The sequence below is a fragment of the Bubalus bubalis genome, chromosome X, assembly GCF_019923935.1.
Source record: "Bubalus bubalis isolate 160015118507 breed Murrah chromosome X, NDDB_SH_1, whole genome shotgun sequence".
NCBI classification, from domain to species: Eukaryota; Metazoa; Chordata; class Mammalia; order Artiodactyla; family Bovidae; genus Bubalus; species Bubalus bubalis.
Window position 1 is genome coordinate 89,230,711 of NC_059181.1, and position 26,129 is coordinate 89,256,839.

General features: G+C 40.8%; 1 long non-coding RNA gene across 7 annotated transcripts in view; it reads right to left on the reverse strand.

Annotated features, from left to right (window-relative positions):
- Nucleotides 1–15,016, reverse strand: part of SLC25A53 — a 56,694-nt gene extending 41,678 nt beyond the window's left edge. For 5 of the 7 annotated variants that reach the window (XR_006548888.2, XR_006548890.2, XR_006548889.2 and 2 more), the window contains exon 1: nucleotides 14,754–14,927. This is a non-coding gene — a long non-coding RNA (solute carrier family 25 member 53). Of the gene's footprint in view, nucleotides 1–14,753 lie in introns of all 7 variants that reach the window. The other 2 variants (XR_327126.3, XR_003106621.3) reach the window with 1 other exon arrangement.
- Between the last annotated feature and the right edge of the window lie 11,113 nt (nucleotides 15,017–26,129).

Genomic DNA, 26,129 nt, shown 5'->3' on the forward strand with positions numbered 1-26,129 from the left:
AGACTCTTGAGGGTCCCTTGGACTGCAAGGAGATCCAACCAGTCCATTCTGAAGGAGATCAGCCCTGGGATTTCTTTGGAAGGAATGATGCTAAAGCTGAAGCTCCAGTACTTTGGCCACCTCATGTGAAGAGTTGACTCATTGGAAAAGACTCTGATGCTGGGAGGGATTGGGGGCAGGAGGAGAAGGGGACAACGGAGGATGGGATGGCTGGATGGCATCAGTGACTCGATGGATGTGAGTTTGAGTGAACTCCGGGAGTTGGTGACGGACAGGGAGGCCTGGCGTGCTGCGATTCATGGGGTTGCAAAGATTCAGACACGACTGAGCGACTGAACTGAACTGAACCAACATGCACCAATTCTTGCAGGATAAGATCAAACCCATGCCTCCTGTGGGAAGCCTGCCCTGATTTCTCCAGCCCACTACTCACTGGTTCATTCAATAAGTATTTGTTTCCCCCCCTTTAACATCATTCTCTCCCAAATTCCTTCTAAAGGAATGGTCCATGTCCAGTAAACTTTCTGGAGAATATGGAGAACAGTAAAGAGGAATTGGTGGCCCATCTGTGGAGAAGTTTGGCTCAAATATACCTCCAGGTTTTCAGGTGCCTATGAGCATAGAATGAAACGACTTAGTTGGAGAAAAGACAACATTAGCTCCTCTGGCTACCCATAGTTTTCACCCACTGGCCTGCTCATGATCACAGCCCAGCCTCATTTCAGAACAGACTTTTAGAGTTGTCAAGACACAGGAAGAGGCCATCTTCAGCATTGTCATTGTTCGTCCAAATCTTGTCTACTGCTAAGAAGTTCTGACGCAAACATCCACATAAGATTGTTATTTTAGATGGAGATAGGGCTTTCCTGGTGATTCAGATGGTAAAGAATATGCCTGCAATGCAGGAGACCCAGGTTCAATCCCTGGGTCTGATCCCTGGGTTAAGAAGATCCCTTGGAGAAAGAAGTGCTAACCCACTTCAGAATTCTTGCCTGGGAAATCCCATGGACAGAGGGGCCTGGTGGGCTACAGTCCATGGGGTTGCAAAGAGTCAGACATAACTGAGTGACTAACACTTCCTTAGATGGAGATCCGATTGTACCCTAAAAAGAATAAAAATCTATGAGTAGGAGCTTTCAGAATGGCTTGGTAGGAACCTCTGGAAATCCACTTTTGCAAAACAGCAATGAGAACACTTGCAAAAACTGTTAAAATCAACGTTTTTGGAACTCTGGAAGTGATTCAAAAGTATGCAGACCCCAATCTGAGGAGCATTTATTCAAGAAAACTACTGAGTCTTGTTAAGAACGCTGATCTTTGAGGCCTTTTAACTTGCCCTATTTCAATCCCCCTCTCTCTTGACCAGTGGTAGTCTTGAAAACCAGCAGTCTCACACCCATGGTAAAAGGCCATGAAAGCCAGTAGCCTAACAGTCATTGGTGGGGGCAGAGTGAGTGAACTGAAATGAAGTCGCTTAGTCACGTCAGACTCTTTGTGACCCCAAGGACTGTAACCTACCAGGCTCCTCCATCCATGGGATTTTCCAGGCTAGAATACTGGAGTGGTTTGCCATTTCCTTCTCCAGGGGATCGACCCAGGGATCGAAGTCAGGTCTCCTGCATTGCAGGCAGATGCTTTACTGTTTCAAAACAGCCTGAAAAACTCTCATCCTCAGAGCACTATCACTATTAGATCTGTCAGCTCCCAATGAAAAAGCCTCCTTCCCATGGCTGGCAGTTATTTAACATGACTCAGCAGGACATGAGATAGTGGGAAAAGCCGCATCTACGGGGGCATTTGCCAAACAGTTTCAGTGGCAATTGTTTAACATCACAGCTGCCTAAACCATGATACCTGTTGAGATAAATGTGCTAAGTCACTTCAGTTGTGTCCGACTCTTTGCAACACTACGGACCATACTCCTCTGTCCAGGGGATTATCCAGGCAAGAACACTGGAGTGGGCTGCCATGCCCTCCTCCAGGGAATCTTCCTGACCCAGGGATTAAACCCACGTCTCTTATGCCTCCTGTGTTAGCAGGCGTGTTCTTTTCACTAGCACCACCTGGTGGGAAAATAAGAGACTGATTAAAAAACTTGAGATTTGGGGAATGAGATATCCACAGATGTCTTTGAAAAGCCACAATGCATTCCGAAAGATCTAAAAGTCACACATGTCAAGGGCTGTGTACCTGCCCAAGAAAGACATAGAAGGCTCCCATTTCTCACCTCTGGCTAACCTCAAGTCTGTGAAAACATGAAGTGAAAGCTAAGACAGAATTGTTAACTGCTTACCAGAGCACTGGGGGGATTCCCTGGCAGCTCAGATGGTAAAGAATCTGCACGCAAAGAAGGATACCTGTGTTTAATCCCTGGGTTGGGATGATCCCCTGGAGAAGGGAATAGCAACCCACTCCAGTACTCTTGCCTAGAGAGTCCCATGGATAGAGGAGCCTAGTGGACTATAGTCCACAGGGTCCCAAAGAGTCAGACATGACTGAGTAATTAACACTTTCACTTTCACTTTACCAGAGCACTGAGAGTGTACCACAATACACACAGAGCTGGTCTGTAGTAAGTGGGAGGGTTATTGGTTCAAGACACTATAGAAAAACTCCCACCAATTTTTAGCTGACAGCTAAGCTACAAGCTTAGTGATGTATCTGGGCAAGACTTCAGTGGCAACACACAACACGAAAAACAGAATTTACAGAATTCAGTTCAGTTCAGTTGCTCAGTCGTCTCCGACTCTTTGTGACTCCAAGCACACCAGGCCTCCTTGTCCATCACCAACTCCTGGAGCTTACTCAAACTCCTGTCCATCAACTCAATGATACCATCCAACCATCTCCTCCTCTGCCTGTCCCCTTCTCCTCCTGCCTTCGATCTTTCCCAGCATCAAGGTCTTTTCAAATGAATCAGTTCTTCGCATCAGGTGGCCAAAGTATTGGAGTTTCAGCTTCAGCATCAGTCATTCCAATCAATATTCAGGACTGATTTCCTTTGGGATAAACTGGTTGGCTCTCTCTGCAGTCCAAGGGACTCTCAAGAGTCTTCTCCAACACCACAGTTCAAAAGCATCAATTCTTCAGTACTTAGCTTTCTTTATAGTCCAACTCACATCCATATATGACTGCTGAAAAAACCATAGCTTTGACTAGACGGACCTTTGTTGGCAAAGTAATGTCTCTAATTTTTAATATGCTGTCTAGGTTGACCATAGCTTTTCTTCCAAGGAGCAAGCATCTTTAAATTTCATGGCTGCAGTCACCATCTGCAGTGATTTTGGAGCCCAAGAAAATAAAGTCAGCCACTGTTTACACTGTTTCTCCATCTATTTGCCATGAAGTGATGGGACCAGATGCCATGATCTTAGTTTTCTTAATGTTGAGCTTTAAGCCAACTTTTTCACTTTCCTCTTTCACCTTCATCAAGAGGCTCTTTAGTTCTTCTTCACTTTCTGCCATAAGTATAGTGTCATCTGCATATCTGAGGTTACTGATATTTCTCCTGGCAATCTTGATTCCAGCTTGTGTTTCATCCAGCCCAGCATTTCTCATGATGTACTCTGCATATAAGTTAAATAAGCAGGGTGACAATATAGAGCCATGACGTACTCCTTTTCCTCTTTGGAACCAGTCTGTTGTTCCATGTCCAGTTCTAACTGTTGCACCCTGACCTGCATACGGATTTCTCAAGAGGCAGGTCAGGTGGTCTGGTATTCCCATCTCTTTCAGAATTTTCCACAGTTTATTGTGATCCACACAGTCAAAGGCTTTGGCATAGTTAATAAAGCAGGAATAGATGTTTTTCTGAAATTCTCTTGCTTTTTCGATGATCCAGTGGATGTCGGCAATTTGATCTCTGGTTCCTCTGCCTTTTCTAAAACCAGCTTGAACACCTGGAAGTTCACAGTTCACGTATTGTTGAAGCCTGGATTGGAGAATTTTGAGCATTACTTTACTAGTGTGTGAGATGAGTGCAATTGTGCGGTAGTTTCATCATTCTTTGGCATTCCCTTTCTTTGGGTTTGGAATGAAAACTGACCTTTTCCAGTTCTGTGGCCACTGCTGAATTTTCCCAATTTGCTGGCATATTGAGAGCAGCACTTTCATAGCATCATCTTTTAGGATTTGAAATAGCTCAACTGGAATTCCATCACCTCCACTAGCTTTGTTCGTAGTGATGCTTCCTAAGGCCCACTTGACTTCACATTCCAGGATGTCTTGCTCTAGGTGAGTTATCACACCATCGTGATTATCTGGGTCATGAAGATCTTTTTTGTACAGTTTTTCTGTGTATTCTTGCCACCTCTTCTTAATATCTTCTGCTTCTGTTTAGGTCCATACCATTTCTGTCCTTTATTGAGCCCATCTTTGCATGAAATGTTCCCTTGGTATCTCTAACTTTCTTGAAGAGATCTCTAGTCTTTCCCATTCTATTTTATTCCTCTCTTTCTTTGCACTGATCGCTGAGGAAGGCCTTCTTATCTCTCCTTGCTGTTCTTTGGAACTCTGCACTCAAATGGGTCTATCTTTCCTTTTCTCCTTTGCTTTTCACTTCTCTTATTTTCACAGCTATTTGTAAGGCCTCCTCAGACAGCCATTTTGCTTTTTTGCATTTCTTTTTCTTGGGGATGGTCTTGATCCCTGTCTCCTGTACAATGTCATGAACCTCCGTCCATAATTCATCAGGCACTCTGTCTATCAGATTTAGTCCCTTAAATCTATTTGTCACTTCCACTGTATAATCGTAAGGGATTTGATTTAGGTTATACCAATAAAGAGACAAATTATTTTAAAAAGACCCAAACAGAAATTCTGGAGTTGAAATATATAATAAATATTTATTGGAGGAGTTTAGCGGCAGATTTGAGCTGGCAGAAAAAAGAATCATCAAAATTGAAGACAGGTCAATTGAGATTGACCAGAATGAGGAACAGAAAGAAAAAAGAATGAAGAAAAATTCACAGAGCTTCAGAGACCTATGAGCATACCAACATACACATAACGAGTCCCAGAAAGAGAGAGAGAGAAAGGGAAAGAAAGTATATTTGAAGAAAACATGCCTGAAATTCTCCAAAATTGATGAAAAACATGAATCTACACATCTGTGAAGCTCAACAAATTCCAAGATAAACTCAAAGAAAATCACACCTAGACACATAATAAAACCAGAAACAAGACAAGGATTTCCATTCTTGCCACTTGTATTTCACATTGTGTTGGAGGTTCTAGCCAGGGCAATGAAAGGAGAAAAAGATATATAAAACATCTATGTTGGAAAAGAAGTATTTATAGGTGGCATGATATTTTACACATAAAATCCAAAGGAATCACAAAAATACAACTATAACTAATAAAATCATTAAGGTTTCAGGTTAACATACAAAAATCAACTATACTAGCAATGAACACTCCAAACAGGAAATTAATGAAACAATTCCATTTATAATAGCATAAAAATTACTTAGGAACTAATTTAACAAAGGGGCTTCCCTGGTAGTTCAGCTGGTAAATAATCTGCCTGCAATGCAGGAGACCCCAGTTTGATTCCTGGGTCGTGAAGACCTGCTGGAGAAGGGATAGGCTACCCACTTCACTACTTTTGAGCTTCCCTGGTGGCTCAGCTGGTCCATGGACTGTATCATCCATGGGGTCACAAAGAGTTGGACATGACTGACTTTCACTTTCAACTTAACAAAAGATGTGCAAGACTTGTGTATGTATGAAAGTATGAAAGGGAAAGTCACTCAGTCATGCCTGACTCTTTGTGACCCCAAATATAAAGAATCCTGTGCCCATTGATCAGAAGACTTAATGTTGTTAATATGGCAATACTCCATAAATTTTTCTACAGATTCACTGCAATCTCTATCAAAATTCTAGCTGTCTTGCTGAAACAGATGAGATGATCCTAAAATCACATGAAAATTCAAAGGGTCCAGAACAACCAAAGCAATCTTGGAAAAATAAAAAGAAGATGACTCACAGTTCATGACTTCAAAAAATACCCCAAAGCTATAGTAATTAAGACTGGTACTGGGGGAGGTTAAACGGAGAGATCAGAGAAATAGAACTGAGAGTCCAGAAATAAACTCAGACTTTTACAGCAATTGATTTTCAACAAGGGTGTCAAGACCACTCAAGAAAGAATAGCCTTTTCAACAGATGGTGCTGGAACAACTAGATATTAACATGTAAAAGAATGAAGTTGGACTCCCACTTCATGTTGTATGTAAAAAGTAACTCCAAATTGATCAAAGGCCTAAATGTAAGAGATTAAATTATAAAACTAGAGGAAAACACAGGTGTCAATCTTCCCAATCTTAGATTAGGCAACTGTGTCTTGAATAACTTAAAAATTACAAGCAATGGCTTGTAACTGAGATTTGTTTTTAGTGAAAGATTAAAACTCCTGAAAACACCCTTAGATAGAATTTCTTAATTCTTTAGGTCTGTTCAGCATTTTTGGCTTCTCTAACACCTATCTGCCTGCAATGCAGGAGACCTGGGTTCGAACCCTGAGTGGGGAAGATCCCCTGGAGAAGGAAATGGCAGCACACTCCAGTATTCTTGCCTGGAAAAATCCCATGGACAGAGAAGCCTGTGGGCTACAGTCCATGGGGTCACAAAGAGTTGGACACAACTGAGCTATACAACACTTTCACTTTCAACACTTATTTATTACATGTGGGGTGCCACTTACATCTTCCCTTAAGCTCCTGATGGCACATACACACAAAAGTCTGTTTTAATAACTTTAATAATAATAATGACAGATACAACACCTAACATTTAAACAGTACTTACTGTTTAAACATGGATGAATCTATAGATTATCATACTAAGGGAAATACATCAGAAAGAGAAAGACAAATATCATATGATATCACTAATATGTGGAATCTAAAAAAAAAATGATACAAATGAACTTATTTCAGAACAGAAACAGGGGAATTCCCTGGTGGTCTAGTGGTGAGGACTCTGTGCTTCCACTGCAGGGGGCACAGGTTTGATCCCGAGTCAGGGAACTAAGGTCCTGCATGCCACGCAGTGTGGCCAAAACAAAACAAACCAACAACTCAAAACAAAACTGATTCACAGACTTCAAAAACATACTTATGGTTACCAGAGGAGAAAGGTGGGGGAGGGATAAATCAGGAGTTTGGCATTAACATATACACACTGCTATATATAAACAGATAATCAACAAGGACCTCCTGTATAGCACAGGGAACCCTACTCAATATTCTGTAATAAGCTATATGGGAAAATAATCTGAAAAAGAGTGGATATATGTATATGTATAACTGAATCACTTTGCTGTACACCCAAAACCAACACAACATTGCAAATCAACTATACTCTAATATTTAAAAATAAATAAATAGCACTTACTGTTTGCCAGGCACCATCCTAAGTGCTTCACCTATATTAACTCTGCAAATCCCCCTAACACATCTCTATCTCACAGATAAGAAAACCACAGCACAGACAGGTTGAATAACTTGCCCAAAGTCACCAAAGCCTACAGAGCATGGAGCCCAAACTGCAAAACAGGCAGTCTTCCCCCAGAGGCTGTGCTATTCATCTGAGCAAGCGCCCTTAACTCCTCAGATCGAGGGTTCTTATAAACCACGTGGCTTTGGACTACACTGAGGCCAAAGTGTGTTTCCTAGTCCCACTCCCTCCGCCCCGGATTTTAGTCACTTTAAAATTTTATTTTAATTAATTCATTTATTTGGCTGTGCTGGGTCTTAGCTGTGGCACACAGGATCTTTAGTTGTGGCATGTGAACTCTTGGTTGTGGCATGTGGTATCTATTAATAGTTTCCTGACCAGGGATCAAACCCAGGCCCTCTGCATTGGGAGCATGGAGTCTTAGCCACTGGACCACCAGGGAAATCCCTGCCTTAGATTTTAAATCTTAAGAGACTGTACTTTCAGGTATCACAGAGAAGAAGATGATTTTCCTATATAAATTTGTACAAAATCACTTTCGCCCTGGGGGTAAGAATTAAGAAGAAGAAAGATTGGAATAGAGCTAAGGAAAAGATACCTTTTTCAGAACACAATAAGCAAAGACAAGGAGGAAGAAATCAGATTGGGAGGGGACAGCAGGTGATTTTCTTTAGTGAGATTTGAGGTAGGAGTTACCAGGATGATGACCACAGGCCAGCGAGTACAGGGGACTAAAAGGTATGTGGTTTTATCCATCCTCTTTCTTGTCTTTCAGCCATACCTACGGCCTCCATTACCTGGGGTCATCTCTACTGAGAGAGCAGGCCCTCTTGGGCAACTCTAGACTCCAGCCACATTGTCCCATTGGGATGTCCCCAGCAAGGCCAATAAAAGGCAGCCATTAGTAACGAGCTATGCCTTTTTTATCTTTTAAAGAAATACTAACTTTCCCAAGAAGGTTTTTACATAAAATGAAGACATTTTGTGTTCAGTACATCATATTTTTCTTTTATCAGAACACTGATGAAAGAGCTCAGTGGGAGATGTCTGACAGTCTTTAGAATTGCTACCAGGGAAAGATAAGTGGTACAAGAGAGCAGTGGGAAAATACCAGTGCAGGAAAAGCTGGATTTTTTGGGGCTTTCTGTTTATTCTTTCCTGCATCAGGACAACACATGAGATAAGAACTTATGATAAGTAAACAATACCTATGCCCCCTAAGGTCATTGTACATCATCCCTGTACCTGAATGCCTATTTACCCCAATCACTTGTTATTTCAGTAAATATTTTTTGAGTGTGCACTACGTGCCAGGCACTGTTCTACGCAGTGGGGATGCAGCACTGAATGAAACAGATACAAAGGTTTGTGCTCATGAAGCATACTACTTCGTTCCTCTTTTCCTCTTCCCCCTTTTCCTTCTTCATCTAGTAGAGAACATCAAGTTGTAAATTAGGAAACCTAGGTTCTGGCCCTAGCTCTGCTACAAATTAGATGTATGATCTTCATTAGCATGTCCAGGCTCACGTGTCCTCTCTGCAGTCCCTAAAGATGCACAAAACATCCATCTTGCAGTTGTGGGGAACTCCTAAATCAATCTAATATAGATTCTCTTTTCCAGGGGATCACAGACTAGTAGGAAGGTCAGACACAGTTCCAGATAACTACAATGCAAAACTGAAGGTGACAAAAAAGTGAAACAGGGAAAGGTGACCAAGAGAACACGAGATCTAGGTTTCCAAACAAGTGGTACTGTCTGACTTGGGCCTTTAGTATTACAAAAGATTGGGGTATGTGTGAACAGATAGGGATAATTTTCAAGGAAGAATGTACAGAAGGAGTAAGCAGAACAAATAGTAGTAAATGGATGATCAAGGTTCCAGTAAGGGCGTTCATTGTGGCTGGAACACATTGAAAGAGTCAAACACCAAATTCACATGCATTTTTACAAGGAACCAAGAGATTGAGACATTCTGCTCTCGACCCATAACTATGAGGTCAGTTGATGGTTTTACTCAACATTTACAACCAATATCATTGAGGGCTCACCAATTACACAATTCCAACAAAATACTAGGACTTCTAACTTACAGATTAAATGACTTATGCAGTGGGTATAACATATAGACAAATACAGAAGCTTTAAAAGTGAACCATATTCTGTCAGATTAAAAGAATAAAACATCTATACATGTCACTGGAAATAACACTGTGGTTTCCTTCAGCCCCATGCAGTGATACAGAGGAGCATACACAGACCATAAACATCAAACAAGGCCACTCTGTGACAAAATCAAGACTACTGCATCCATGTCTGAAAAGAAACAAAACGCCAACTTTGATCAAATCACAAAATGGCCAAAACACCTTCCTATCCTGGCTAATAGCTGCTACTTTACCAATTAGCCTCTTTCTAGTCTATTCTCCTGCTGCTGCTGCTGCTAGATAAGATTAATTAAGATACCCAATCATGGAATTATCCCTATGTATAGTCTGTTGCTTCCTAACAGAATGCAATTCAGAACGAAGCCTCACTTCTTTAATTCTGCCCCAAATCACCTAATACAAGTCCAAACCCTAATAATAAGTCCTTTCTAACACCCTCTGAGATATTCCACCAGCTCCCCATGGTGCGCCTTCTGCCTTGACTCACTAAGTAAGCAACCAACTTGCTCAACCACAGGTATGTTCCTGGTGGTCTTCAGCTGCAGTGCACTGGCGACTCCTCTAAGGACCTTGAAATTAGAAAACACATTTCTGGCAAGGCCATTTCTGATCTTCTGATCTCCAGCTTTCAGTAAGACTTTTACATGCAGTTTTGGAAGACAATTATATGAGTTCTTTGGATCTCTGAAAGCTATTAAAATGCTCCCATAGATACTACATATGTGTGTGTGTGTGTGTATGAGAGTAGGTTATCAGGGTTCCTTCATCATATTACCAAGTACAGAAAAGTCATCATGATACATAGTAGCAGTAACTCGCCTGTCTCCAACAGGTCACAGGATCTAAGGGCAACCTGGCTGCAGGCACATGGTTGTTTAGGCCTCTACTGTGGGAAAAGCAGTAAGTTATACACCTAGCAACTGGCTCATCAGTTGCAGATTCCAGATTCTAGAATATATTTGTGTCTCCTCTTCCTCTTGTTTTTTTTTTTTTTTTCCTAATCTTATTTTTCAAAGAAACAACATGACATTAACTATGTTAATTACCCATCTCCCCTCTACTTTATAGTTCTCATTCACTTGATGTAAGAATTCTCATCCTCAGAAAAAACATTCCAAAGAAAACAATGACATCCATACCTTGTGGTTAAGTGCCAGATTGAAAACTTCACTCCACTTCAGGTTAGAGATATATACTGATTTAAAGTTAGGGACTTCCTGGCAGTCCAGTGGTTAAGAATCTGCCTTCCAATGCAGGGGACATGGGTTTTATCTTTGGTCGGGGAACTAAGATCTCACATGCCATAAGGCAACTAAGCCTGCATGCTGCAACTAGAGAAGCCCACGTGTCACAACAAATAACCAGTGCAGCCAAAAATAAAAAACAAAGTTGTTTAGGGAATCAGCCATAACAAGCAGGAAGTCTGGATTAGAAGAAATCTTGTCTGAATCTGAATTCAGGAGTGATCATGTGTTTGCTGCTCTGACACACCTGGCCGCAAATTCCGTTTAGCATCCATTGGTCTGCTCTCAGGATCCATAAGCTACTGAGCGCTTGAGCAACAAAATTCAATCATTCCTACTTAGGAATCACTTAGGACACAGTGATGCATAGTTCAAACTAACACAGGTTTCTTTTATTCCTTTTTATCCCCTTACATTCCATTGAAAACTATACTGTCTATAAGACTAAGTGCAAATTAGGCAGAGATGAGGACTGGTGAGGAGGGGAGGAATCAGTGTACAACTCACCAACCATATGTGAAATTTAATTGAGAGTCATGTGTGTGATTACTGATAGGGTTCAGAACATGCTACCCCAAAATATGGTGCCATGGCATACTGAATATTTCAAAGCTGAAGGAGTTTGAGTAAATGGCAGAAACAAGGTCACTTGACCTCTTCGCTCCTCTTCTCTCCTGAAACAGGTCATAAAATCCTCATGTGAGAGGTTCCCTCCTTATATCCAGAGGAGGGGATAATTTTTCTCTCCAAATACAAAGGGATGCAGAGAAAATCCTAACAAACAGGACTTGCTAAGTCTCCCCCAGTTTATACACTTCCCTTGTACTCCTTATTTTGTCTTATTTCTCCATGATTTCCCACTCTTTGTCAAACCTAGCATAAAATTTTGTTGTTTGTTTAGCCACTAAGTCATGCCACCTGGGAAGTCAGCACAAAATACTGAACTCAGTTTCTCTGGGTCTTTATTTGCCTGTGACAGCTCCCATGTCATATAAAACTTACATTAAATACATTTGTATGCTTCTCTATTGTTAATCTGTCTTTGTCAGTTTAATTTTCAGACCCAGCCAGGGACCTTGAGACAGTAGAGGAAAACTTTTTCCTACCCTTACAGTGTCCTGCTGATTCCCTTGTAATGGAAGACCTTCAGATTTCTGAAACATCCAGGTCACTCGTCATCCTAGCATCTTGCTGGTCACTGAAAAAGCTCACAGTAGACCTAAGCCAGTTTATTTGGACTCTTTTGTGTGCATTTTATGTATGTCTTCATGATTGGTCTTGAGGTTTTGTTTTGCTTCATAACTGGCCTGGGGAGAGATTTGGGAGCCAACACTAACAGGTCTAGAATGAGTGACATTTCTGAAAAATGTGTCCTGATCTTTTTCAGGCCCATGGAAGAGTTTGGAGGGTAGGCAGAACTACAGACTGCCATTCCCTGGTGACACAGTAGTAAAGCATCTACCTGCCAATGCAGGAGACCTGGGTTCCATCCCTAATGAGGAAGATCCCCTGGAGAAGGAAACGGCAACCCACTCCAGTATTCTTTCCTGAGGAATCCCATGGACAGAGGAGCCTGGTGGGCTACAGCCCATGGGGTCACAAAAGAATTGGACATGACTTAGTGCCTAACAACAACAGCAACCCTCCAGTAGGCTGTTTAGGTCAATCTATAAAATAAGGTTTCATGTTAATCTCTGGCACAGTAAGGTTTCTGGTTCCCTTTGTGCTCTAGAGTGAATAAACTGATTATTTCTTCTGAAGAGGGAGGGATTTCATTGAGGGTGAAAAAATAAAAAATAAACTACTTATCACACTATCTCAATTCTGGCTCCTTATACAACTATTTCTGTGTTGATTAGATTGTCCCAACTGTCCTTTCACTTTTTAACTTCAAACATAATTACCAGAACTTAGAACACCTCATTTTTTTTTTGGTGATGACACAAGTGTGAGTTCTATAAATAACTAGCTGTGTGTGTGCCTGTGTGCTAAGTAGCTTCAGTCAATGTCTGCCTCTTTGTGACTCCATGGACTGTAGCCCACCAGGCTCCTTTGTCCATGGGATTCTCCAGGCAAGAATACTGGAATGGATTGCCATGCCCTCATCCAGAGAATCTTCCCGACCCAGTGTTTGAACCCATATCTCTTATGTCTCCTGCACTAGCAGGCGAGTTCTTTATCACTAGAGCCATCTGAGGAGCACAAATAACTACCTATTTGAATATAACTCAGAAAGGGATCTGAAAAGAAAACAACTATTGTGTTTTTTAAATGATTTAAGAAACTCTGATCCCCATGAGTGAAAAAAAAAAAAACTGATGCAAATTTTACTTTGTTTAGTTCAAGAAGACTCATCTTTGCTCATCCATTTAAAACATACAAATGAACAACCAAAACACACCTGTTTTATTTCATATCTACCATGGCTTAATTCAGACTTGTTTAACCATTAGGAATATGCTTACTCTCCCCTAGAGATGTCCTTTCTGGTTACTAATCTCAGTTCTGTTTAGACTAGTACTTCTCTAAGTGTGTTCTGAGAACGCCCAGAATGAGCAGTATCAGCATCTCCTGGGAACTTGTAGGAAACATAAATTTGGAGGCCAATGCCAGACCCACTGAATTAGCAACTCTTTGGTGGAATTCAGCAATCTGAGCTTTAGCAAGTCCTCCAGCTGATTCTAATACACAGGAAAGTTTGAGAACCACTGACTTGGACTGCCTGCTATACTGCTGTTTCTCTGGCAAACAAAGCAGCAGGTGTATGATGATTCAAAAGTTTTAAAAGAATTGCTTAGAATTTCAAGTAAATCCACAATTCCCAGCTGTGAACTGAGTTTGCTAGAAAACCAAACGGCTGGCACAGAAGCGTTTCAAATGCTTAGACCAGACAGCCCTTGAGTTCTGCCATTTTAGTCCTACCCAGAGCTCGGAGAAGGCAATGGCAACCCACTCCATTACTCTTGCCTGGAAAATCCCATGGCCAGAGGAGCCTGGTAGAATGTAGTCCATGGGGTCGCTAAGAGTTGGACATGACTGAGCGACTTCACTTTCACTTTTCACTTTCATGCATTAGAGCAGGAAATGGCAACCCACTCCAGTGTTCTTGTCTGGAGAATCCCAGGGACAGGGGAACCTAGCTGGCTTCCCTCTATGGGATCGCACCGAGTCGGACACGACTGAAGCGACTTAGCAGCAGCAGCAGAGCTTGCAGACTATGCATGTAAAGGTAGGTCTTGCTCTCTGGAGAGACTGACTCTCCAGCAGGGGTCCTGGAAGTACCACTGTGATGGATAAATGCTCTCACCTGTTATAAACGAGTTTGGGCCTTAAGTGCTACTCAGTCACACTCCAGATAGCTGAGCTAACCAGGAAGGGAACGTGCTTGGAGAAAACTGCACATAGTTTTCCCCTGTTTATCTTTAAAATATATGTCAAATCATCACATCAAAGACCATCCCAGATGGCACCCTCTGGAGCGTTTGTGGCCCCCGACAGGTTTTCAAAACACTTTATCCCCTTGTATTGTCACTGCCTGTCTTCAAATGCATACTGTAACTGACAGGCTTTAATGGTCGAGGAAAAAGGTTAATTCCTTTCCTCATACAGAGCTTCCAGTGCAGTACCCAAAACAGCGCAAGTGCTTGGTAATTTGTTAAAAGGGAGTCAACTAGTCCAAAGTAGAATCTGAAACCAGGAGCTCAGGAAAATCACTCCAATAAAATCATCCCATATAGGTACAATTCGCATGTGCCGGTGCCCCGCCAACAAAATGTTTTTTCACCCTGCTGATTTTACCTTCCATTCATCTGTTCGCCATCTCCCCTATCCCCAAACACTACAAAGAAGATTCACACACTCATCACCTACACAATTACATACCCTCTTCCGACATCCTTGTCATCACTTCTCGCCGCCAGGTCCGTCAGGCTGTCAGTTCCCCCGACTCCTCACCCCCTTTCACTTCGGTTCCCCTGTTCCAGCGCGACTGGAGGCCAGGACGTGCCTACACCTTCAGCCCAAAACAAGTGTTACAAACTTCCGCCTCCTCTGCTCTCCTGGTGCCGGCCGACGGCTCCTGCTTACCAGCCTCGGAGAGACGCCGCGCCGGCAGCGGCCAGACTCAGTTAGCCGGTGGCCCTTACTTAGGACCGGTCATAATAGAGAAGAGCACTGCATATTTCCCAGATGCCCTGGGGCGACGTACAAAGGAGCTCCCACAATCCTCTTCGCTTCCGCTTGTTCCACCCCCAAACCCCGGCATTAACCCCTTCACGTCCATGTTTATTGGACCACCCCTGGCAGGCAGATTGCATCATGGGGAGATCCCTGACACTTAAGTGGTAAAAGACGTGAAAGGTGGGACCTCTAGTTATAGACTTCCCTGGTGGCACTAGTGGTAGAGAATCTGCGTGCTAATGCAGGAACATAAGAAACGCAGGTTCGATGCCTAGGAATGGCAACCCACTCCCATAATCTGGCGTGCTGTAATCTATAGGGTTGCACAGAGTCCGACTCGATTTAGCAAGCAAGCAGGTCCCTCAGTTATAGTTATCTCGTTTTTGCAACTTGCTTGTAAATTGGCTTGTAAGCTTACCTACTCATTTATAAATAAGACCTTAATATACTTGTTGACAACATGAACAGTTCACAATGATGCCTTTTAAGTTTCTGAACCAACGGACACTCCAAATTTGCTGTTTTTGACTGTTCGCCTTGATCCTGTGCCTTTTCTACCCTCCATTTCTCATCTCCTTTTAGTTCTTGTCTGACTATTTAACCGCATGCCTCAATGGTTAAGGGTACCGATTTTGTAAACCAGGCTTTTTGAGTTTGAATCTCCACTCTACCATTTATCCAACCATGGAATCTTGGTTAAAGGATTTAAGCACGCTATTCCTTGACTTCCTCATCTGTAAAATGGGTATAATAGTAAGATCTACCTCTAGAGTTGTAGTGAGAATTTTAAAAGTTATATGCAAGTAGCACCTAGAACATTGCCTAGCAAAGAGTTAAGTGGTATATTGGAATATAAATTACAATTATTGACGTTGATGGATATGTTTTCTCAGTTAAGACCTTCTAGCTGATAAATAGTAAATGATAATCATGGTTAACATTTGATTATCTGTGGACTAGGTACTATATTAAGTGCTTTACATCCATTTCTGTTGTTTAATCCTCATGATCATTGGTAGTAGTTGTATTATCCTTCTCTCCCCTCCTTTGTTTTTCTAAGCAACTAAGAAAATTCAGAACTGTGAGATTGCAGATAACTCAGAGCTACTAACAAATAGAGCCGAGACTTAAAACTCTGATTTGTCTTGTGTGCGTTAGTTGCTCAGTCATGTCTGACTCTTTCTGATTCTGTGGACCATAGCCCACAAGGCTCCTCTGTCCATGGAATTCTCCAGGCAAGAATACTGGAGTGGGTCGCCATCCCCTACTCCAGGGGATCTTCCCTACCCAAGGATCAAACCCAGGTCTCCTGCATTGCAGGCAGATTCTTTACCATCTGAGCTACCAGGGAAGGCATTTTAGATATGATTTGACCCTTCTCAAATATCACTGAGAAAACTGCCATAAATTCTTTGTGAGTGCTCTTCTTTTCCATAAGAGTTCCCTCAATATCCGTGCAGGTCAGGAACACTAAGTTCTCTTCAGAGGCAGAAGGACAGGAGACAATAAAGCAAGGGTCTCTCCCCTGAAGGTTGGCTGCAAAGATGACTAAAATAGCAAGTCATAATGAACTCAATTATTGTGCCCCACTGTGCCACACAGGCCCTATTACTGCCCATACTGCCTAAGACCACTGGAGATAAAAGGTCCAGGATCCCCACCTCACCTCATCATTCTCTAAAGCTTGGATATTATAAAAGATTTTGCTTGTTTTAGGATGGCACCAAGAGACTCTTTAATATACTATTCTGACTCCAGCCAAAGTGGTAGTAATTTCCACATTAGCAGCAGGTAGAATCAGGTATTTCTACCTCAGCCCAATAGCACAAGGAAATCTCCTCTTTCCTAGTTAAAAACAAAAAAGGAATCCCCTCTTTTCCCTCAGATCCTACAGTACCAGGGTTTTGTTATTCTCACTCCACACGTACCTACTCCCACTTCCCAACTGATGCCCAGGAAGTTCACAGTGTTTTTTGTTTTTTGTTTTTTTTCCAGGAGAAAGGCTGCTGATGGTAAAGGGACTAGTAAGGAAAAAGAATGTAAGTCCCCAAGTTTGCTGAAGGTAAACCAAGTACTGCTTTGTCCCTACCCCTGTACCCATTTTGTAGCTCCCTGACCTTCTTTACTCCCTTTTGACACTTCAGAACTCATTACCCTGCACACCCAGGAAAGCCTTTGGGCTTGAACTGCCAAAGAATCAACTTGTCTTTTTTTTCTTCACAACCCCCAACAATAGCACGGATGGCTAGTCTTGTGTGTGTGTGTGTGTGTGTGTGTGTGTGTGTGTGTGTGTTTAATGTGGACCATTTTTAAAAAGTTTTTATTGACTCTGTTACAGCATTGCTTCAGGTTTCTTTGAAATATGTATTTATTTGGCTGTAGTGGGTCTTAGTTTCGGCACATAGAATCTTTAATCTTGGGCATACAGGATTTTTTTAGCTATGGCATGTAGGATCTAGTTCCCTGACCAGCGATTGAACCCAGGCCCCCTGCATTGGGAGCATGGAGCCTTAGCAATTGGACCACCAGGGAAGTCCCTGCTTCAGTTTTGGGTTTTTTGGTCATGAGGCATGTGGGATCTCAGCTCCCCACTGGGAATTGAACTTGCACCCTCTGCATTGGAAGATAATGTCTTAACCACTGGACTGCCAGGTAAGTCCCTGGGCTTGGTCTTCTACTCAAAATGGCTAAGTTTAGATTCTTCTCCCATATAGGCCATCCCACTGACAAAACATTGTGGGTCGACTATGCCAGTATTCTTGCCTGGGAAATCCCATGGACAGAAGAGCCTGGTGGGCTAGAGTCCTTGTGGTTAAAAAGAGTTGGACACAACTAAGCAACTAAGCACACCGCACATGCTCCTATAAATTTTTTTTTTAAAGTTTGTGTGTGTGTGTGTGTGTGTGTGTTAGTCAGTCATGCGACCCTATGGACTGTAGCCCTTCAGGTTCCTCTGTCCATGGAATTTTTCCGGTGGCTAAGTTTAAAAAGATAAAGAAGAGAAAGAGAGGATGAGAAAGCTTTTATCTTAATTTCCCCCATTATTTCTAGTGTCAGACTATTAGAAAGTGTCAGCATAGGGGTAAAGCTGAGAGAAGTCCAGTTCCAGAAGTCAGGAAATCTTCCCTGGTGCAAAGCATAAGTGTCAACAGAGGAAAACAAGCAGACAGAGGTGTCTCTAGGGCCAGTAGAAATAAAGCAGAGAGGTTGGGTGCAGATCTCAGACATAAACAAGAGACCCTACACTTATAGCTCCTTTCATCCTAAACCCCATATTCCCATTCCAGAGATTTCATCTGCCTCAAATTCTTACCAGTTTGGTTCTTTGACTTCTGGGCAACTTGCCCTGATCACAGAAGCTACCACCAGCTGCTATTGCTTTGCAAAAATAGTAGGTAAGGGGAGAGGATATTCCTTATTCCTAAACCCAATTTTAGAAAGGGAGATGTGTTCCCAGTATCTCATCCCAGATGTTCTCATAACATAATTTTCGAAACTGTCATATGTAGTTTGTGTTCAAGTTCTGCTGTGCTTTCTGTGGTATTTTTCAGTTATGTGTTTTTAAGGGCTCATCTGGGGTCCTAATACACATACGACAGTGTTTCTATACTGTAGGGTACACACACTGCTGGTGACCAGTTCAGGCTCCCTTTACAAGACAGATGGACCGATTCCCCCAGCAGCTGTGGGTGTTAGCAGCTAACTACAGCTGCTTCCTTTTCTGGATAATTGCACTCTGTAGAATAAAAGCTTCAGTACTGTTATAAGATTCATGCTCCCCACACACCCCTGCAACCTAACAATGAAAATGAGGCCTAGCCTATTCCTAACTTCTCTTGTCTTGCTGATATCAACAGACCACATTCTCTCAAATTAAAAAGTAAATTCATTCATGCTTCATTGTAGTTCTTTTTCACTACAGATTATGGGGAAAAAACTTATAATTGTTAGAAAAAGCTATTTGAGACGTTATAATTTTGGTTAGATTATAATTATTTTGTGATAGATATTCCTGCTCTAATAGCATGAATCTTAAATTGATCAGTTGTTGGCTATTTCATTTCTGTTGACTGTAAGCTGTTACTGAAGAGGGCCAAGAAAAAGCCCAAGGTTATGTATCTGATAAGGATACTCTGATTAATCTAGAAATGTTAAAAAAAAAACAGACAAGACTACCAATTTGCAAATAATAAAAATATATCCTAAAATAATTCTGGTATAATTCAGAAGACATATTGGGATCATTATTATAAACCTTGATCATAATATTGTAGAAGTGTGTAGGTATTGGTTGAATAAGGTTCAGGTTGAAAAATTGTTCAGATTAAAAATGATCAGATTTTTAAATTTACATTTGCAGACATACAAAATCCTTAACTTCTGGCATCACATTCAGTTTCTTCCTCCAACACATAAATCCTATTATAGAGCCTTTGTAAAACCACCATACCAAAACGGCTGGCTAAATCCACTCTTCTGGCTTAAAAGAGCCAAGGTGATTTTTTCCACTGGGATTATCCCCTCAATTAACTTCCATCTAAATCAAGACCCAAACATATCTGAAAACTTATTTCTCTGTGTATTTTAATATATTGCTTTTAGTGTGACCTCTGATCATTAATTCCCTTTCATTTTTTATTTACATGTATTTATTTGTATATTTTATGTTATTATTTATTATTTCAGGTTTCCCTGTGGCTCAGCTGGTAAAGAATCCACCTGCAATGCAGGAGACCTGGGTTCAATCCCTTTCAATTCTTTTGTACTTGTTATTTTGCTAAATATATTGATTTTATCCTCCCTTGAAAAAAATCAGATTATGGAAAGTCTTTTAAGTGGTGGTTTTTGGTTTTGTAACTGAAATAAACATTTCCTATTTCATAAGAGGGAAATATCATTATTTAAAAATTTATACTGATCTGAAAACTATTGGTTGTTTCTGAAAAGCCCTTTCTACATTACTCAAATAAATCTCAGTATTTATAGAGCTTATTCAGTATTTTAGTTCTGTACAAGATTTTCAGTATAGCATAGGAAAGAATACTCTGTTAACTTGCTTAACACAGGTATACTGAAGAGAAGAAATGACTTTCCTAACTTACCTGTAATCATTGTTAAGTGAAGTCTTGGTAAGAGCAATTAAAGAATGGTGAATTACTCATTAAAATTTTTGAAGTACTAAAGCACTGAAATGGATAGAATTATACAGGATAATAATATAACTTATTTTCAGAAATAATAAGAAAATTGTATGAGGGTAGATATGTAAAGTTTATTATAACAGTACCCTCTGTTGGTATTTCTCAAAAATTTTCTGCCTATCAGCCCTTAAAGGTTTCTAAGATTGTAAATGATTATCACATTATCCATTTCTAATAAAAACATTTTCTAAGTCCTTCATCTATCTTTCATCATTTACCAGTTTCACCATAGAAATGATATGGAATTTCAGTGTCACTGTTGATACACAATGCCCATCTTTTCTGGCCTAGTTGACAGATATGCATATTCTAAAATCCCAAGCCAAATGTCACTCCCTCTGTGAAGACCTTCCCAGTCTCCTTTTTCCTAGGCAGAATTCATCCTTTTCTTAAATGTGCACTCATAGGTCTTTATACATACCTCTTTTAGACCTTGCATCTCACGGTATTATAATTATATGTTGCATAAGTTAACAATTGTTTTTGCATGTCATTAAGAGACCCATTATTTTTCTATTATATAAAAAATCCAAAAGTAGGCAGTTCAATATTGTTACAGCTTCTCCTTTCATCTTTATGCTTTATTTTTCAAGCTCAAGCTCTGCCTTCCTAGCTCAGTTTCCTCAGTGTAACAATATAGTTGCTGTAGCTCCAGCCATCACACCCATGTCCTAGGCAAGAATGAGTAAAAAGGTAATGCAAAATGGCCTCCCAGCTTAACAACTTCATAAGCACCCTCACTCCTCCCCCACCCCAGTGCATATATGTGCACATACACATACACACAGACAAAATTTTGAAACTTTCTAGGAGGCCCCACCCAGCAACTTCCACCTACATACCATTGACCTATGTTTAGTCACATGAGCACCCCTATTTGAAAGAAAGGGTGAGAAATTAGATTTTTTCCTACATAGCCACATTTTGGGTACATAGCCACACCCCCCACCCAAGAAAATCAGGTTTTATCACTTAGAAATAATGGGGAGAAAGGGATAAACAACTAGCAATCTCTGTCACATTCTTTCACTTAAAAAAAAAGTCATACCTGTTTCCTTACCTAGGCTGTAAAATCTTGAACGATTTAGAGTATGTCACATTTATTTTGTATTTCAAGGGCCTAGCATAGTACATTCGGAGAAGGCAATGGCACCCCACTCCAGTACTTTTGTCTAGAAAATCCCATGGACGGAGGAGCCTGGTAGGCTGCAGTCCATGGGGTTGCTAGAGTCGGACACGACTGAGCGACTTCACTTTCACTTTTCACTTTCATGTAGTGGAGAAGAAAATGGCAACCCACTCCAGTGTTCTTGCCTGGAGAATCCCAGGGACGGGGGAGCCTGGTGGGCTGCCGTCTATGGGGTCGCACAGAGTCGGACACGACTGAAGTGACTTAGCAGCAGCAGCAGCATAGTACATGACACTATTTATTGTTTATTTTCTTCACCTACAATGTGAAGGGTTATTTTATGTAATCTTCCAAATAAAAAAGATTTCATGTTTTACCAGAATGATTTCTGTGCTTTGTGTTGACTTTAATCATGTTCTTGATTATTTAAGAAAACAAAGATTCCTCACTTATGAAGGAGCTGAGGTTCTTGAGAGTCATGTTACCTTCTGTGTTTATTTTTAGATGCTTTATTGTTCCCTTCATATGAATAGCCAAATACTGTTTCTTTTCACCAACTATCCTATTTTAAGTATTCAAATTTCTTGACTTTTGATTTTGTTTTCTTCCTAAGGTTGAATCCTAAATGTAAAATGAAATAAAATAACTTTCAGGATATATTTTGTACCTAAAGGTATATTTGATATTTTCCAAAAGGCCCTCAATCAGTCAAAGATTTGTTTTTTCTTTTACCTTAGAAGAAAGGTGCTAGAAACTATTATGTTTATTTAGTGTTACTATTCAGAGAAGGCAATGGCACCCCACTCAAGTACTCTTGCCTGGAAAATCCCATGGACGGAGGAGCCTGGTAGGCTGCAGTCCATGGGGTCGCTAAAAGTTGGACACCACTGAGCAACTTCACTTTCACTTTTCACTTTCATGCATTGGAGAAGGAAATGGCAACCCACTCCAGTGTTCTTGCCTGGAGAATCCCAGGGACGGGGGAGCCTGGTGGGCTGCCGTCTATGGGGTCGCACAGAGTCAGACACGCCTGAAGCGACTTAGCAGCAGCAGCAGCAGCAGCAGCAGTAGTGTTACTATTGATGAGATGCATAGGAAGAGTTGTCTAATTAGAAAAGATGCTCAGTTTCCCCTAAGTTACATTTGTATGGGCAAAATATTTCTAACATAAAAATGTCAGAAATTGTATCCTAAATGGAAAGTATCTAGAGATTTCTCAAGGCTTTTGGTCTCCATGATATTTCTATTTATCAGAGTTCTGGTGGTACTTTGCCTGAGAATATTAGGCAAAAGCAGTTTAGCATTATTGGTTATAATTTTAGTTATTATTGTAAACTTTTTCTTGGCCACAACCTTACTTCTTATTAATTTTAATCTAGCATCTTCAAAGCCTGTGGCTTTTAAGTGAGGATGTGTATCAGACTTAACCTATGGAGTTCCATTAAAATATAGGTTTTGTTGTACCTGCTCCAGACTTACTGAATTTCTTTAGTTGGTATTCTTTTTTTTATTGGAGGATAATTTCTGTACAATGTTGTGTTGGTCTCTGCCATACAACAATGTGAATCAGTCATATATATATATATATATATATATATGATATATATCCCTTCCCTCTTGAGCGCCCCCCCACCCCCCCAATTCTACTCTTCTAGGTTGTCACAGAGCACCAGGCTTGGCTCCTTGTGTTATGCAGCAGCTTCCCACTACTTACATATTTTACATGTGATAGTGTATATATGTCAGTGCTACTTTCTCAATTTGTCCTAACCTCCCTTTCCCCTGCTGTGCCCACAAGTATGTTATCTACGTCTGTGTCTCCATTTCTTCTCTGTAAATAGTTTCAACAGTACTATTTTTTCTGGATTACATATGCATGCATTAATATATGGTATTTGTTTTTCTCTTTCTGACTTCTTCACTCTGTATAACAGAATCTAGGTTCATCAACCTTACTCCAACTGACTCAAGTAATATCATTCTCAACAGTGAAAACCTAAAAGCATTTCCTCTAAGATCAGAAACTAGTTGGTATTCTTGATATTCTGTAAATATATGTTCTTCCTGTATGTTTAGTATATTCATGGTATAGAATGTATGTCATATCTCTATTATTATTTATCTTTCAGTTTTTTCCTCTATAAAAATTGTTTCTATTTTTTTGTAAATCAGATGTAACATTTACTGTTTTTGATGAAAGTAGACTCAGTCATTATAGATATTTTGTCTAAAATTTTGGTAATTGGCATTATCAGAATTGGCTCTGATATACATTCTGCCCCATTAGTTTGTCTTCTAGGAAAAAGGGTAAACAGAAGATAATTCAAAAAAGAAAAAAGGAGGGGTCTCCAATTAGAGGACTGAAACCCTAACTGCTTTTTGGGAATTCTGGATTTCTTTTTCCTTTTCTCAGGCCTCTTCATTTCATGCTTTATTAAAGGCACAGAAAGTAGAGCAAACCGTACATGCTGTGGTTCAGAGAATATCAAGCGATTTAGACAATGCCACTGCAGTGGGCTGAATGGTAGATCCTGAAAGGTATTTCCACCTTCTAATCTCGGAAATCTGTGAATATTGCAGTATATATTAAGCCCAAAATATTCATAAAGATTTTGAGAGGAGAACTTATCCTGGATTATCTAGATAGGCCCTAAGTCCAAAGAAAAGTGTTCTTAAAAAAGTGAGACAGGGACTTCCCTAGTCATCCAGCAGCTAAGATTCCGAGCTCCCAATGCAGGGAGCCTGGGTTAGATCTCTAGTCAGGGAACTAGATCCCACATGCCACGACTAAATATCCTGCATACTGAAACTAAGACCCAGCACAGCCAAATAAATAAATAAATATTTTTTAAAAAGTGATGCAGAGGAAGATTTGAGAGACACACAAAGGAAGCAGTGTGATGAAGGCAGATGTTGAAGAAATGAGTCTACAAGTCCATGAATGCAAGGGCAGCTACAAGAAGCTGAAAAAAAGAAGGGACCACTTCTCCTCTAGGGCCTCTGGAGTGAGTGTGGTCCTGCCACATTTCAGATTTCTAGGCTTCAGAACTGTGCAAGAATAAAGCCACCAAGTTTGTGGCAATTTGTCATAGCAGCCTTATGAAACTAATACAACCACTTAAAACTTCTTGCCCCAGAAGTTCATGCAACTGAATGGGCCATGGTTCAGAACTGAACTGCCTTAAATATAGGACTGGCTTCTTGAGGGAGAACGTGAGCTAATTTAACAGTAGGATATTGTGCCTACATCCCTACAGTCCTCTCCAAGATTTATTTATTTATTTTTGGCTGCATTGGGTCTTGATTGTCACATGTAGGCTTTCTCTAATTGTGGCTTGCAGACTCTAGAGTTCAGGGCACATGGGCTTAGTTGCACTGTGGCATGAGGAATCTTCCTGGACCAGGGATTGAACCCGTGTCCCCTGCATTGGCAGGTGGATTCTTAACCAACAGACTATGAGGGAAGTCCTTCATATCAAAGAAGTAGATCTTTGATACTACTAAAACTCCAGGAAGTAAACCAAGAAATCTGAATTTGGGCAATTTGGAGAACAACCCCATAGCTGGTTTGGCAGACTCTTCAGATTAGGGATGGGATATATTCCCTTGGTTTAATGTAGGCACTCATGGCTCCTAGCTGAGAAGTGGACCACAAATTCTGATCATAATCAAACATATAAATTCTGATCATAATACTTCTTTTAGTATTATTTTTCAGTTTCAGATCTATGATCTCTATCACAGCTGTTATTATGACAATCTAGCAAATGGCTATATAGCAGGAAGAGCAGAAAAGCCTGATACAGAGATATAAATAACCACTGTGGGAAACTTGGGGACCAGAACAACTATAGACAGAAACTTGACATGTGATTGTGATACCCCAAACAACAGTGAAAATCCAGAATGGTCACACCTTAGATATTACTAGTGTATTTAAGGAAAAACTGAAAGCCCAAGCTGCCTATCCCCACACTCAGCCTGGACTCTGAGAAACAAAACTATGCTTACTGTCTATATTAGTATAACTTTGCTGTTCCTCTGTCTTCATGAGCATCTCTCTATTTTTAGGACTATCCTGCCCAGGCAAACAGGTTGATTGCTCATCCCAAGAACTTCCCCAGGAAACAAGGTTAATATTCAAAAGTGTCACTTTCCTATATACCTGCAACGATCAAGTGGTGTTTGAAATGAAAAACACAATACTATTTACATTAGCACTCCCAATGTTCTATAGATTCAGTGCAATCCCAATCATAATCCCAACACATTATTTTGTGGCTATCGACGGACTTATGCTAAGTTTATACGGAAAGTCAAAAGACCTAGAATAGCCAACACATCTTGAAGAACAAAGTCAGAAGACTGACACTACCCAACTTGAAAACCTACTATAAAAGCTACAGTAGTAAAAACAGTGTGGTATTGGCACAAGAAGAGACAAATAGATCAGTGGAACAACACAGAGTCCTAGTACAGACCAACAAAAAATAATCTTTGACAAAGGAGAAAAGATATCTTTTTAACAAATGGTGCTGGAACAACTGGTCATCCACATGCCAAAAAATTAATGTAGACACAGACCCAATAGGGCTTCTCTGATGGCTCAGTGGTAAAGAATCAATCTGCAATACAGGAGACACGGGTTCGATCCCTGAGTTGGGAAGATCCCCTCAAGGAGGAAACTGCAACCCGCTCCAGTATTCTTGCCTGAAAAATTGCATGGGCAGTGGAGCCTGGTGGGCTACA